Source organism: Chiloscyllium plagiosum, chromosome 2, assembly GCF_004010195.1.
Source record: "Chiloscyllium plagiosum isolate BGI_BamShark_2017 chromosome 2, ASM401019v2, whole genome shotgun sequence".
Taxonomy (NCBI): domain Eukaryota; kingdom Metazoa; phylum Chordata; class Chondrichthyes; order Orectolobiformes; family Hemiscylliidae; genus Chiloscyllium; species Chiloscyllium plagiosum.
The window spans coordinates 78,045,127-78,060,828 of NC_057711.1; the positions used below are offsets into that span (position 1 = coordinate 78,045,127).

Consider the following 15,702-nt stretch of genomic DNA (forward strand, 5'->3'; position numbering starts at 1 on the left):
TTGCAGTATCTGAGAAAGTGCTGCACGTGTTTAAGAGTGCTATTTTAAATTGAGTCCCATTTACCGTCCAGAATGAAAAAAACAAATGTATCATGCCTTTGCACAAAAACAGAATGGTTCATCCATGGTGTTTTAGCTAATATTTATTTTCCAGCTTACATTATGAAAAACAGATTGCAGTCGGTTCTGCTATAACACATGTTGCTTTAACGCAATTGAAGAACCCAAACCTTCCTTACCTGTATTGATTGGCTATAATGTGATTCCATTAGTTTGAATGGCACGGCTATTGCACAATTTTCTTATAACCCGAGATTGCACGAGGACAGAACTATCGCGTTATATCAGAACCGACTACATTTGAGTGCATTTGGTCTTGGTTACATTTTGTAAATTACAGCAGTAACACATTTTAGAAGTATCTAATTAGCTGTAAGGTGCTTTGGAATGTCCTGCTGTCATGAACGGTGTAAATTGAAGTTTTCTTTGGTGTGTTTTGTTTTTTTCTATTGATTTTCTTTTCTTCCTTTCTCTTCTGATTTGGACATTTTCTTTAAATAAGTGGTTTCATTTTTGTTCTGTTGTGGTCAGGGACAGGAATAGAAAATGTGTCCATTTCAATCAAACATAGAGAATGTATGTTTCTGTTCTGTATAATGACATCACTTCCTTAGCTTCAACATCAAAAGAGAATCCTTCATTTATACTAGTATGTTTTAGATTTCCTACAGTGTGGAAACAGGCCCTTTGGCCTAACTAGTCCACACTGACCCTCCAAAGAGTAACCCACCCCAACCCACTTCCCTCTGACTAATGCACCTATCACTATGGGCAATTTAGCTTGGCCAATTCACCTAACCTGCACATCTTTGGACTGTGGGTGGAAACCGGAGCACCCAGAGGAAACCCACGCAGACACACGGAGAATGTGCAAACTCCACACAGACAGTCGCCCAAGGCTGAAAATGAACCTAGGACCATGGTGCTGTGTGGCAGCAGTGCTAACCACTGAGCCATTGTGCCGCCACTGTTATTTTCCATTAATTTTTTTTTGAAAGCTGCAGATGCTGGGGACCCGGAACAGAAACAGAAATTGCTGGTGAAAGTTCTGATCAAGAGTCACCAGACGCAAAACGCTTTCTTCCCACAGATGCTGCCAGTCCTGCTGACTTTCGGCAGCAATTTCTATTTTTTGTTATTTTCCATTTCCTGTGTTAGCCATTCATGTGCATGTGCAGCCTCTCCTTCTCTGCTTCATAATCTGTATGTCTAACACCGTCTAACTTTCTCTGTCTGTCCCTCCTTCCCTCTCTTTCCCCTTTAAATCCGTTTCTCTTTCCAGTTGTTTTCACTTCTGTCTTTGTGTGTTTCTCTTTTTTTTTGCTACATAAGAGCAGAAGTAGGCCATTCAGCCCATCTCAATTACTCTGCCATTCAGTGAGATCATAGGTGACCTGATAATTTCTCATCTCCATTTTCCTGCCTAATCCCCATAATCCTTCATTCTTTTTCTTATTAAAGATCTGTTTATCTTGACCCTAAATATATTTGAAACAACATAGTTTCCAGTGCCCCACGTGGTAGAGAATTCCGCAGATTCACTGTTGTCTGAGAAGGAATTCCTCCTCATCTGTCATAATTGAGCAATCTCTTACTCTACGATTATGGACTCTGGTCCTAGAATCCCTCACAATGGGAAACAACTCCTTTCAAGTATCTACCCTTTCAAGTATCTCCCCTAAGAATATTCTGTGTTTCAATAAGGTTGCTCCACATTCTTGTATATTCCAACAAGTATGGACCCAATCTATTCAACCTTCCCTCATATGAAAGTCCCTCCATAACTAGTATCAGCCTGTTGAACTTCTCTGGTCTGCCTCCAATGCAACTGTATCTTTCCTTGGGTCTGATTAGTACTTTGTTTAGTTTTAGAAAAACGCACCTAAATTATATAAATGTACATTGTAGTCTGTCTTTCTCTCCTATCTATCTCCATCTTTCTAATTCTGTGCTTGCCACCTGTCTATCTGGAAAGGCAATACAGAAAGTATAAATTGTTTTACTGGTCAGTAAGAAGTTTACATTGAGGTAATGAAAGCAGGGATTGGACATAAGGGGTAAGATTATTGCATAAAATATTTATTAAATTTCCTTAATTACTGTGAATACTTTTTAAATATTCATTCTTGGAATGTTGTATAATTGGCAAGCTAGCATTTACCACCCATTTCTGTTCGCCTTTGAGAATGTGCTGGCAAGACATTACATTGAATCGCTGCAGTCGCTAGTGAAGCTGGCATAATGTGCTGTAAAGTGGAGAGTTCCAGGATTTTGACCCAGTGATAATGAAGAAATTGTAATATATTTCAAAGTATGTGACTTGCAGCTGAAGTCTCCATGCACCTAATTCCCCTTGACCTTATGGCAGTAGGTATCACAGGTTTAAGGAAATGCTTTCAACTAAGCTCTTTTGTGGTGGTTCATCTTCTTGATTGTGCACACTGTGGTCATGGGAATGCTGTTGGTGTACAGAGTGAATGTTTGTGATGGAAAGGGTGGTCAATCAAGTATTCTGTTTTGCCTTGAAGCATTGTTGGAGCTGCATTCATCCAGGGAAGCAGAATATTTTTATCACACTCCTAATTTGGGGAAAGGATATGTTTCACTTGCCATAGAATACGCAGTTTCTGATTCTCTTATAGCTACACGTAAGTGGTTAACAGTAGGGAACTCAAAGGAATGTGGAGGGGCAACTGTTATAACTTCTAGTGTTGAAGTCAATGTGTAGCAGTTGGATGCCACTTATGAGTACATGTTTGAATGTTATTCAAATATTTGCTACATGCAGGACTGACTGTTTCCTGATCTTGGAAATTGTGAATGGTATTGAACACTAATAATTATCGTTAAATATCCCCACTTCCTCTCTGTGATGGAGAGAATGTCATTGATTAAGCAGCTAATGGTGGACCACTGGCCTGAGGAATTTCTAATGCAATAGTTTGGACTATAATAATTAGCCTCCAACAACCAAACCCATCTTCCTTTGTATCAGATATGATTATAATCAGTGGAAAATTTGATGGAGTGGATAGATGTGTTAAATTAAATCTGATGCTAAAAGGAACAAAGTGATTTTGGGGTTGTATGAGGAAAAACAATATGCTAAATCATGTCATTTTTAAAGCGATGCAAGAAGAGGAAAACCTAGCTTTCTCTGCAGAAATCTCTGAAAGTGTTGAGACAGGTTTACAAAGGTGTTAATTAAGTTTTTGGGATCCTTGGCTTTGTAAATAAGAATTGAATAGGCTACTACCCTTATTTCTTACATTCCTAGTAAATATAAAATGCTAGGAACTTATGTTAAATATGTATAAATCATGTAGTTCAGCCACAGCTGGAAGAATAGGTGCCATTTATGTGTGGGCATTCTTCAACAACATGAAAGCTTTGCAGAAAGGATTTATTGGACTGATTCTGGGGATGAGCAACTACAGTTACTTGGATACATTGAAGGAGTTGGGGTTGTTCACCTCACAGCAAATAAAGCTATCAGGAGATTTTATAAAATTGCATAATATCATAAAGGACTTGGAAATGATAAAAACATTGGGGAAGGGTTTTCCATTGTTAACGCTCAGTGCGGCACAGATTTAAGCTGATTAGTAAAGGTTTGGAACATTGCCTAATGGGGCTAATTGAAATGTACAGTTCAAAAGAGTTTAATGTTGATTTAATGCTCTTAAGGAGGAAAGATCTGCAGGAATTTGGGTTGGGGAAGGGAGTGGCATTTAGCAGAGTGCTTTTTGAAAGAGCCAGTACAGGTTCAGTCAATTGATCTTTCCTATGCTGTACTTCCAATGATAAGATTTAAAATACAATTCATATTTTGAACTATACCACAAGCAAAATTTGAGAGTGTAGCTGTATATTGTCTCACACAGAAACAGTATGGTTTAAATAGCGTTTTTTTGTGGTAGCTGTGATCAGTTGATATAACTCTCGCAAATTGAGTCAGAAAATTAAAAATTCAAGTTCCTTTCTAGGGCCTGAGCGTACAAATATAGAGATTCCACTGCAGTACTAAAAGAGAACTGCATTTTAAGAGGTGTTGAATTCAGATGAGATATTAAACCAAGGCCCTGCATATTATCTCAGATGGAGCTATGTGATCACCTGACAATTCTGTACAAGATTATACCTGATATCAAGATCACTATTTATCCTTAAATTTATAAAAAGATTATATGGTCCTTAGCAATGTGCCAACTAACAGTAACATTATATGTGCAAATCGGCTGTTGCGTTACAATACTGATACTTAAAACAAAATTACTTAATTAGGTGTAAAATACTTTGGTTATATTGTGATTGTGGTAGGTAGTATACAAACATAATCTTCCTTTAATTTTAGCAGAAAAAGAAAATTATGTACTTCTCTTCTAGGAATCAGTGTCAGGACTTTATTTTTGTTCCAGTTGTGTTATTAAATAAAAGATGAATTGTGAATTGATATGTTGGTATCTATTGATAATTGAAAAATTAATTGGATTTTATTTTGCTTGCAATGGGTTGTTTTTACTATATATTAGAAGTGCTTAAAATACTAGTTCTGTGCACTGTGGGGGCATTCTTTTATTAATCTGACTTTTTTAACATTTGTAAAAAAATCCCATTGTGTAATGAGTCAATCATTTCACAAGCTTGGAAAGATGAAAACAAGGGAAATTAGTTGGTCCAAGAAATTATTACAATAGAAAATAAAAACTGCATTTCCATTTAATCATCTGATTCAACTAATGCAAGTTTAAACCGTAACGTGTTGTTACATCATTAATTTTGAACATCATATTACATCTCATTCACAAGAGTATTTCCAAATGTGTTCAGAACTGCATTATATTTGAATAAAACACTAGATGAAATATTGTAGTGACATTAATAAAGAGCATCAAAACTCTATTACTTGTAACTGTAGTAATTTCATTAATGGGTGAACTATTAGTAACTGCCTTTTCCAGTGACCAAAAGTGCATTAATAGCCTTCATGATAATCAATATTTTTGATCATGCTGAAGTAGAATTTAGAATTATAATACAACCTGGGTGCAAAGAACATTTCAGAAGTCATAGATGACAGAAAATGCTAGATAATTGTGAAGAGAATAGTCACCAGCTTCAACAGGACAAAGGAATGTTAGTGGAATGGGCAAATACCTCAAGTGTTATTTAGCAAAGGAGTGCAAAGTGATTCCCCCTTGGTAGGAAGGAGGGGGAGAGGAAATAGAAATGAGTCTGACTTCGGTTGTGGGTAAATTGTTAGAGGTGATTCAAAAAGATAGTATTTATAGACATTTGGCGAGGCATAAATTGATTAGGGATAGTAAGCATGGTTTTATGCTAGGAAAATCAAGTCTCACAAACTTGATTGAATTTTTTGAGGAAGTTACCAAAAAGATTGATGAAGGCAGTGCAGATTTTGTTTACTTGGACTTTACTAAAGCCTTTTACGAGTTTCCACCTGTCAGAATAATTAGTAAAGTTAAATCACATGGGATTCAGCGTGAGCTTGCCAATTGGATACATAATTGGCTTAACAGCAGGAGACAGAATAGTGGTGGAGGGTTGCTTTTCTACAAGAATCGGTTCTTGGTTGTCTTTTGTTTGTCATTTATATAAATAATTTGGATGACGCTATAGAAAACATGCTAAGTTTGCAGATGACACCAAAATTGGTAGCATAGTAAACAGTGAAGAAGGTTTTCTAAGATTACAAAGGGATCTTGATCAGATGGGTCAATGGCCTGAAAAAATGATAGATGGAGCTCAATCTGGATAAATATGAGGTTTTGCATTTTGGTACATTAAATGGGGCAGGGCTTACACAATTAATCGTATTGCTGGGTAGTGTTGTAGAACAGAGGAACCTGTGGGTTTGGGTACATAATTCTTTAAAGTTTGCCTTTAAAATATAGAAAGGGTGGCTAAAAAGGCATTTAGTGCACTTGCCTTCATTTCTCAGTACTTTGCGTGTAGGAGTTGGGAAGACATGTTGAGGTTGTACACAATGTTGGTGAGGCCTCTTCTGGGGTCCTTCTGGTAACCCAGTTACAGGAAGGATATTACTAAGCTAGACAGGGTTCAAGAGAAATTTACCAGGATGTTGCCAGGTATGGAAGGCTTGATTTATAAAGAGAGGCTAGGACATCTTTCATTGGGTCCTAGGAAATTGATGGGTGAACTTAAGAGGGGTTTAAGTAAAATTAACGATTGGTGTCTTTTCCCTAGTTTGGGGGATTTCAAGATGAGAGAGCATATTTTTAAGGTGAGGAGAAAGATTTTAAAAAGAAATGAGAGGCAAATCTTTTACACTGAGGGTGGTTCACATGTGGAATGAACCTTCTGAGGAAGTGGTGGATGTGGCCACAGTTGCTGTGTTTAAAAGATACTTAGATGTGTCCATGAATAGGAAAGGATTGGAGGGATATGGGCCAGGAGCAGGCAGGTGGGACTAGTTTAGTTTGGGAAGATGGTCAGCATGGACTAGTTGGATTGAAGGGTCTGTTTCTGTGCTGTATGACTCTATAACAAAAGGTACAATTTTAAACAAGCTTCAAGATTCGAGCGAACTGGGACTAAATGTGGACAGATTTTTTGAAGGTGCCTGGCAGCTTTGAAAAAGTTTATAATTTAACATAGAGGATCCTGGGTTTTATAAACAGGAAAATAGGATACAAAAATCCTGTGGAATCTTTATGACATACTAGTTTGGCCAACTGGAGTATTGGTCCAATTTCAGACAGTACACTTTAAGACCTTGGGAAACCTGTGAAAGCTTTAGAGAAGGTGCAGAAGAATTTTAGAAGAATAACCTGGGGAATGGAAGCCTTCACTTACATAGTTTGGAAAAGCTTTGGTTATTCTCCTTGGATTAATATAGAAAATATCATAAAGCTTGACAGGATGCTTGATCGAGGTGATCAAAAAACAGATCTTAAAAAGAGGTAAATTATTCCCATTTGCAGGGACTGTTAAGATCTAAATAATGCAGATTTAAAGTAATAGTACAAATAATCAAGTGTGAAATGAAGAACATTTTATGCAACTGTTTTTCAGTGTACTTTCTGTAAGAGTGGATTCAATTGTTGCCATCAAGAGGGAAATGGACAGGCATCTGAAGGGGAGAAACACATAAGGCTATAGGGAAAGTGTGGGGAGTGGGACCAGTTAAGTTGTAATAGAAGAGAGCTGGCACAAGCTCAAAGAGCTTAATAGCCTCCCATGTTGGTAACTGTTGCATGAATTTATAAGTTGGTTTGAAAAATTTTGAGGTTGGTTATATTCTAAATTGTCTAATTTGTTTGCATTGTTAGTATCTCCACTGAGAGCTTAATCTAATTAGTGAAATAGATAATGAGTAATGTAAATACTCAGTTATTTATTTGTGTAATATTGTTTCAACTACAAGTTTTAAAGGAGTGTTAGAAAAACCTTCATCAAGGTAAGAGATACTTCACGTAATGTAAGCACATTTCATTTTTATGAGTGAGCTCTTGTATCTGGATCAGGAAAGTAGGATGTCAGTAGGGTCATTGTGACTATTCTCTGTTCATGCTGGCCATATGAGGTGCATAGAAATGAATGGAGTTGCAAACTAAGATCGACTATGCAGATCTAGGTGAGAGGCTTGGCACTTGATCGTGCCAAACCTTACCTTTACAGGTCTTTGATCCTCTTGATCTCCAAGCTCACTTCCTTAACCTGCCTTTGGGAAAGTTCATCTCACTGAATCTTCTCAGGCCCTCAGTTGCAGCTCTTGGCTAGAATGGGAGACTCTGGGACCTGCTTTTGCGGATCTCTTCACTGTTCCAATAGTGCTGCAGCCTATAATATGTAATTTTGTTATTTTTTTGCTGAAGAGTATAAAGGATCTTTTTAAATTAGAAATCTGTCCCATAAGATAGTTAGCATTTTATCCTGCCAACTGTTTCTTAATCAGGCAGCATGGAGACTGATTTTTAATTGATTTGCTCTAGCAAAGAACAATCAGATGGTCTCTGACTCTTGTGATTGGGCTTACAATTTGTAAATTGCCCAATGGCCAAAAAGCAACAAAGTCAGGAAAGTTTTTAGTCCATTGTATCAAATACAGAATGGTTTGATCCAAGTAAATGTCATGGCACTACTCAGTTGAAACTTTATTGCTGGAACAGCACAGCAGGTCAGGCAGCATCCAGGGAACAGGAGATTCGACGTTTCGGGCACAGGCCCTTCTTCAGGAATGAGCAGAGAGTGTTCAGCAGGAGAAGATAAAAGGTAGGGAGGAGGGACTTGGAGGAGGGGCGTTGGAAATGTGATAGGTGGAAAGAGGTCAAGGTGAGGGTGATAGGTCGGAGTAGGATGGAGGCGGAGAGGTCAACAAGAAGACTGCAGGTCAGGAAGGCGACGTGGTCGACGGTGCCCTCCACCGCATCTCCTCCACTTCCAACTGACCTCTTTCCACCTATCACATTTCCAACGCCCCTCCTCCAAGTCCCTCCTCCCTACCTTTTATCTTCTCCTGCTGAACACTCTCTGCTCATTCCTGAAGAAGGGCCTGTGCCCGAAACGTCGAATCTCCTGTTCCCTGGATGCTGCCTGACCTGCTGTGCTGTTCCAGCAATAAAGTTTCAACTTTGATCTCCAGCATCTGCAGACCTCACTTTCTCCTCCATGGCACTACTCAGAAAAGGAGTGGGTAATATTTGCAGTGTTGTAGCTGGTGATAATACTAAGAATAAGTGTTTGCTCTTTTACCTTGTTTACAGAACGTACTACACAAAAAGGTACAAAGCAATAATGTTAATGTGTAACATTAACACTGAAGTTAAAATTAATTAATTGTATGTGAATTGCTTTGAGATATTTCTATTAGACATGATACGTTTAAGAAAGCAAGTCTTCCTTGTTTCCCCACCAAGTTTGAGCATTGCTAATTGAGTATTTGTTTACAAAAACTATTTACCTTGTGACTTTTGTCTCAGCATAACTCTGTGTGGTAAAGCCTTCTTAATGGTAAAAACAATAGTGTAGCATTCTATTGTTTTCTGATAAATTTCATGCTTTAGCTTGATTTTTTTTAAACTGAGGAATTTTTTCCAATTGATTTTATAAAAGGAAGACACAGTCAAATTAGAGAGATAATCCAAAACACAACTTGAGAAAGTGAATTTGTGTGGTCGGATTGAGAGATCGCTGCTGGGATTGAATGCTTATTCTACATTTAACACCTAAACATTAGCATTGAACATTGGGAGCCCCAACTTCACAGTCTCTGGTGGTTATTACGTTTGCTTTCACTATCTCTAATGCAATTATAGATTTCGTACACTTCATACATGATAACACTGTCTAATGCTCCTGAAGTATCATGTGACCTTAATCCTGAAAACCTAGCTCTTTGACTATGTGTTATTGTTTGGTTGAATATCTCCTTTTTGGGTCTCTGTATGAATTTCTTTGATAATACTCGTGAAATGACATTGGATGTCTTGTTATATTAGAGATACTATATAAATGCAAGTTGTTTTTACTTTATCTTCAGGTCCCTTATTGTTTCCTATCTCTATAACCTCATTCATCTGTTTAAGCCTCTCCAATTTCTACAATCCTCCAATTCTGGATCATTGCATTTTATTGATTATCTTCATTCCATTATTGGCAATTTGCCTTCAGTTGCTGAGGTTCTCATCATGGCAGTTACCTCCTTAAATATCTCTACCCCTTTCTCCTTTTAAGCAGTTTGTGTAATACTTTGTCTAAACTTTGAGTCATTTGTCTTAAAGTCTCCTAATCTGGATTGATACCAAACTTTAACAATTGCTGTCTACTTTTCAGTTAGTATTCTCAAGTTTCTCCATGTTCCAAATAGTGTCAGTAGGCTCAAATAAAAGGTGAAGAATGTAGTTTAGTTTATACTTCATGTTACATCTACACAGCCAGTTGGACACCATTGAAGGGGTTGTGCAAGATCTTGCATAGATGCCTTGCAAATATTGTTAATTTCATCTTCTAATATGCAATTTGATTGTTGTCACATATACTGAGATACAGTGAAAAGTGTTGTTTTGCATGTTTATACAATCAGATTGTACCATACGAAGTGCATCTGTGTAGCAGAGCAGAGTACAGAATACAGTGTTGCAGCCGCAGAGAGACATCAGAATTATCATTTGAGATGTCCATTCAAAAGCCTGAATACAGCAGGGAAGAAGCCGTTTATGAATCTATTTGTACATGTGTTCAAACTTTTGTATTCTCTGCCTGATGGAAGAGGATAGAAGAGGTCTTTGATTATATTGGTTGGTTTCCTCGAGACAGCAGGAAGGACAGATGGAGTCAGTGAATGGGAGGCTGTTTTGCATGATGTCATGAGTTTTGTTCACAACTCTCTCTAGTTTCTTGTGGTCTAGGGAAGAACAGTTGCCATGTTATGCTGCGATGCATCCAGATAGATGCATCTGTAAAAATTGGTAAGAGTCCTTATGGGCATGCTGAATTTCCTTAGCCTCCTGAGGAAGTAGAGACAGTGTTGTGCTTTCTTGGCTGTTGCATCGATGTAGGTGTACCAGGACAGCTTGATGATCATCTCTCACAGGAACATGACGCTCTTGACCATCTCCACCTCAGCATTATTGATGCAGACAGGGGCGTGCTCTCCACTCTGCTTCCTTAAGTCAGTGACGTTAATGGAGAGATTGTTGGCATTATGCCATGCCACTAAGCACTCAATCTCTTTCCTGTATTCTGTCTCCTCGTTGTTTGAGATCAGACCGACAATGATGTTGGCAATGCAAATTTGTAAATGGAGTTGGGTATATATTGGCCGCACAGTCATGAGTGTATAAGGAGTATGGTAGAGGAATGAATATGAAGCCTTGCAGGACACTGGTGTTGAGGATAATAGTGGAGGGAATGTTGTCACCTATTCTTACAGATTGCGGTCAATGGGTCAGGAAGTCAAGGATCCAGTTATAGAGGGGGAGCCAAGTATAGAATTAGGTTTGTTGAGAATTATGGTGTTGAAGGCGGAACTGCAGTCAATAAGTAGGAGCCTGATGTTATTCAGATGAGCTACTTCAGCTCCTGGATGACAATGTTGATATTGTAGTTTGTACTGTCATGAGAAATACAAGTAAATCTTATCTGGATCTGTTCCTGAGATGGACATTTGAGAAATAGGCTTTGAAAATCTTTATCTCTGCAGGTATCTTTGCCTGTTTGAGCTGCAACTAAGTTTTGAGATTGTAGTTAAATCATCTTCAGTGACCAGATTAATGTTTTGTATTAGATCCTTTGCAGCTTTTAAGCAATGACATTTTTCAACTTAATGTTTGATTGTCATTGTAGATTCGGTTGCACTGTATCTGATGCTGTGTCTATTTATGGCTAAGTGTTTGAAACCTAAAGGATTGCTGTGTGAATCTGTTAGATGCTCCTATATGTTTCTGCAAGCATTATTGAATCAAAGATAATCAAAGTGACATTGTAGTTAGATTAAATAAACAGGAAATCTGACAGTTTAACAGGACAGAGTCTTTTCTGGCAATAGATGTTGGACAACAGGCTTGGCTGTTATGTCCCTGTGTTAATGGAGTCTGCCAAAACTAAGCACACACATAGATTGACAAACCTAGGTGTTACCACGATGAATATCGCATATGAAACCACCCACAGGTCAGAGTGCAGGAAAAGAAACATAAACTAAATTAGCAAAAATATGTTCAAAATGATTTAAAAACTTCAGACTTTCCAGGAATTCTTGCTGCACCAAGTATAATGATTCAATTTAAAGCAAACATGTTCGGAGACGATATCCAGATTTCACAAAGTACAGTACATTAGATTTTCTGATATTTGTGGAAATTTGGACATTTATTGCTATGTATCTATTGATCTAAATTGAAGTCACATGATGGACCTGGATTTTAACAATGTTCAGCCCATGTGAAAGGGTGGAAAGAAAAGGCTAACTCTGTCAAAGTGTCAGTCTTGACCCAACTAGCCAAGTTATCAAATGCAGCAAGATTAGTAGCACTGAGTCATGGACACAGTTGTTCACTTCTTGTAGAGAGGCAGAAGAGCTCTAAAGATATGCAGATAATGATCCTATATGATTTTAAGTACCACGACATAGCTTCATACAGGTTCACATGATTGCTAAGAGATCCTTTGAAGCATGTTCATTCACTTCATTATGGATTATGTTTTTGTAATCATTATTGGATTTGCTAGTACTTTGAGGAATCTTTATGAAGTCAGAAGTCATATGTAAGTGCATAGGAATGAATATGCAAACATACAAATTAGAAGCAAATGTAAACCATTCCGCTCCTTAGAAAAGAGCAGCACCAACTTGCAAAATAACCACAGCAGAGACCAGGTCCACAGAAGGCTTAGCTAACCTCATAAAAAATACAAACCAAAACTTCTTCCTTGGTCTGCCTGAGGAACAGTATGTCAGGTCACTGCAGATCTCTAGTCTCCTCAAAAAAGACCTGCTTCCTACTTGATAATCGTTGGCAGTGAGTCACGAGACCTCTCCATTTTTACACCTCAGGTTCCCACAGAAGCCAGGTAGGATCGAATCTCCATCATCCAACCATTAATGCATCAAGAACACTGATCATTAGAATTGCACTGCCCAACATTCTTCCCCAAAGCACAGGAACTATGCTCATATTAAGGCGATTTCTGACAAGGAAGCAGTCTTTTATAACCAGAAGGACTTCAACCCCATCACTTCCAACCACAAGAAGAGGTTCATCTAAATGTATGCCTAAGATCCAGGGAACTGCGAAAATGCTTTCATTGTAAGATTTTCAATATCACACCCATCACAGTGTGATGAACTACCATCAGTATTTGACAGTGGCAGCTTGAGGGGTAAGGGGCACCCCTGTTTACCATTCTACATCAGAACAAATGCTACAGCAGCTACATCACTGCAGGGTGAATCGAATACTCAAGTTGAGTTTCAGATGACTTGATAGTTCAAGAGGCACCCTGTGATATTTGTTATGTAGAATGTGACTATCGATGATTCAAATATCTCAGCAAGAGGCCCAGCAATCACTTCTCTAGCTTTCCACAGAGTTCTAGGATACACCTGATCAGGCCCTGGGGATTTACCCACCTTTATGCATTTCAGGACATCCTTGCATTGGATGCATGCCTATGGCATGATACCCTAGATGCTCACTCCTTAACAACCTCAGTCCAGGTTGTCTTCATTACAGGAGCAGATTTCTTCTTGACCCTTCCTGATGAAGTGTCCTGACCTGAAACAGCAACTCTCCTGCTCCTCTGCTGCTTAACCTGCTGTGCTTTTTTAAGCTTCACACTTTATTGAATTTGACTTTCTAGCATCTGCAGTCCTCACTATATCCAGATCGCTTCTTCCCACTTGAATGGATCAGCACTTCCTGCCTGACTCTCTCTGCACCTCCTGTGTTTTGAGGAAGTAACTCTCATTTTAGCCATGAGTCTTGGCAGCAGGCCCATTGAATCATGTATCAGCTAAGAAACCTGAATGCAATGTTTGAATTGTCCAGATCCCCATGATGAATCATAGAGAAGGCACTCTTATTTCACCTTGTTACTATAAACCAAACCAACACATTTGTTTTTGGAAACCATTCAGTGAATTTAAATTTGAACATAATTTGTTTTGAAATTTCATGACCACAAAATTTAAAAATCTTCGTTGAAAGTTAAGAACCAATATTGTTAACAATCATAACCAAGTTATGTTCTGTTAAGCGTCAAAATCAGAGGAAGTTAATAAAAATTAGCTTTTCCGTCCCAGACGTTTCCTGGTTCACTATTGACACTGAGATTCCTTGGAACTGTTGAGCCATAAAGGACAAGGTTCATAGTGTAAAGCATCACCAAATTTGAAATTACAAAATAATGTGTGGTGAAATACAAAATGCTGATGAAGTTTTAAATCCTAAAGCAAAATTGAGGGTGCTGAGTTTTCACAGTTTTGAAGAATGAATTGGAAATTATGAAATGAAATGAGAGTGGGAAGAAGAGTTAGTTTAGAAAGGTAATGTTAATGAAGTCTGTATGGAAACAATAAACTATTTTAAATGCTGTCTAGTTACGTTCTGATTAACCTTGTAGCTCTAGTCTTGGATATACTGTGACCAAGAAGGCAAGAAGATTTAGTCACTATGAGAGAATTCTCATTTCTGAGTTACATTATGTTGGTACGTAATCATAGATTTAAAAAGATTTTAAAAATTTATATCATATCACTGACAAGATTCTGGAGTATAAAATGCATACTTTCCAGAAATAAGGTATAAACGTCCTCATTAATATTAAAAATAAAACGGTACCTTTTTGATCTTAAAATAATTTTCAGAAGTAAATGTACTAATATGCTGTCTAGCATAAAATAACTAGGTGTTATCTGTACTTGTGGAATGTTTTATTGGTCATAACCATCAGCTGATGTAAAATAATTATATGAAATATATTGTGTGACAAATTGTAAAGATGTTTAAAAGTTCACTACTTAACATATTAAGAAGAATAATTATATCACAATCTGAGAAAGTAGAATTTGCAGGATATTTGCATGTTTGAACTGATCCAGATTACACACTTACCAATTTCTTCTGATTTTTAATAATTATTTTTCATGCTATCAAATTATATTGATATCACAACTAAATCTACATCTCCATTCAAGATTTTGTTTTTTGACTGGTTCAGTTGGAGGATGTACTCTGGCATTACTCACTCGACATTTCTTCAGTGATGACTGTTCTAGGAAAATTGTAAATCACCAGTTATAGGCCACTGGCCTATCCATGACTGTCAGATTTCCTCTCACTGTGTGCAGGTAAAGGTGTATTTGCCTTTGGATCCACCTTTTTTTATTTCATGTTGGTCCTTCGCTCAGTCTCCAACTGACTATAGCTTTCCTGATGTAGCATCTCAAGTCATCATGAACTATGGCCAATGCTTCCTACTGACGATTGTCAATGTGGCAAACATAGGGAGACTTCTTCAAAGAGTCCTTGAAACATTTGAGTGGGACCTCTGTTGCATTTATCAGTGGTCAGCTCTCTGTACACATCTTGGGTAGACTACTGTTGCCCATCTCTGAGGAGAAAAACCTTGTCCTGGAGGTGTTGGCTGTTACTAGAACTTCAAAATTTGTGGTGCAGTCCAGCCAGCAGATTTTGATGATGCTATGGAAGCCTGTGGAAGGCATGCATAATGGCAGTAAAGAATTCATGCCATACAGAAGGATGGTGACTACCATGGATATTGTATGCTCCACACATTTGTAGTGGAATGTGCTTTTGAAAACCCATCGTTCACTTCTTTGTCTATGGTAACATCAAATGAGATGTCAATTCCTAAATAGGTAAATTACTTGACAGCTTCTAATTTCATTCCCTGAATGACCAAATTTTCTTTTTGGAGTCTGGGATGATACAAAACTTTCATTTTTTTTCTTATCTGATTTTTTGTCCAAAGAGTTGTGCTGTCTCAGAAAAATTTGTTATCCATTGCAGGTCTGACTGAGGGCCAGGAGAATACAATCACAATGAAAGGTCCACTGAAGTTTTCATGCACCTTTCATGTTTTTGAAGACACCACAGGTTGAAAAGACCTTAATCAATCTTGAAGCATATATAAATT

The 15,702-nt window shown here is 37.8% G+C and overlaps 1 protein-coding gene across 3 annotated transcripts in view; it reads left to right on the top strand.

The window, feature by feature from the left end:
• Positions 1–15,702, top strand: part of vps13a (vacuolar protein sorting 13 homolog A) — a 421,720-nt gene that overhangs the window by 379,825 nt on the left and 26,193 nt on the right. The gene's annotated exons all lie outside the window — the stretch shown is intronic.